This window comes from Colobus angolensis, unplaced genomic scaffold (genome assembly GCF_000951035.1).
Source record: "Colobus angolensis palliatus isolate OR3802 unplaced genomic scaffold, Cang.pa_1.0 Scaffold236, whole genome shotgun sequence".
Lineage (NCBI taxonomy): Eukaryota > Metazoa > Chordata > Mammalia > Primates > Cercopithecidae > Colobus > Colobus angolensis.
In genome coordinates, this window is record NW_012115555.1 from 828,199 (window position 1) to 829,192 (window position 994).

The 994-nt window shown below is 50.0% G+C and overlaps 1 protein-coding gene across 1 annotated transcript in view; it reads left to right on the forward strand.

Moving 5' to 3' along the window:
• LOC105513813 (complement C4-A) overlaps positions 1 to 994 on the forward strand; it is a 23,815-nt gene that overhangs the window by 22,395 nt on the left and 426 nt on the right. The gene's annotated exons all lie outside the window — the stretch shown is intronic.

A 994-nucleotide genomic window follows, 5' to 3' on the forward strand; every position in this document is an offset into this window, starting at 1 on the left:
GACCCAAGAGCCTGACCCCCAAGGACCAGAGTCCATGCCAAGGCCACCCTTCAGCTTCCAAGGCCCTCCACTGCCCGGGTGTCACCAGTCACCACAGCCTCAGACAGGGCTTATGCTCAGCTGACACCTCTGACACAGCTCTTCTGCCTCCTGAGCTGTTGTCCAGCCACACCTCCCTGACTCTGTCCTCGCGCTGCTGGTGGTTCAGAGGTCTGTGAATTTTGGCTGAGTTCCGGGTCCTTGAAAGCCTCGTGACGCCTCGTTCTGTTATCAGTGGCGTGAGGTGATGTTCCCGGAGTTGTGCGATCTTCAGGTCCGGTAGTGTCTTCTTTCAGTTACTGGTTTCAAACAAGCCAAAAGTCTGACTGTGCTGTTTGTGAATCCTCTGAGGAAGCTGCTGTTCTCTGTCGGGACAACCCGCTCCCAGTGGTTAATGTGGGTTCTTTTCTATTTCCTAGGTGTCTCAGCTGGTTTGAGAAATAAAGGGAAAGAGTACAAGAGAGAGAAATTTAAAGCTGTGTGTCCAGGGCAGACATCACGTGTCGGCAGGATCCATGATGTTCCCCGAGCCGTAAAACCAGCAAGTTTTTATTAGCAATTTCAAAAGGGGCGGGAGTGCACGAATAGCATGTGGGTCGCAGAGATCACATGCTTCACAAGGTAATAAAATATCACAAAGCAAGTGGAGGCAGGGCGAGATCACAGGAGCACAGGATGTGGCAAAATTAAAATTGGTAATGAAGTTTCGGGCACGCATTGTCATTGATAACATCTTATCAGGAGGCAGGGTTTGAGAGCAGACAACCTGTCTGACCAAATTTATTAGGCAGGAATTTCCTTGTCCTAAATAAGCCTGGGATTGCTACAGGAGACTGAGGCTTATTTCATCCCTTCAGCTTCGACCATAAAAGGTGGTCGCCTTAGGGGGGCCATGTATAGACCTACTCTCAGGGTGCATTCTCTTTCTCAGGGATGTTCCTTGCTGAGAAAAAGA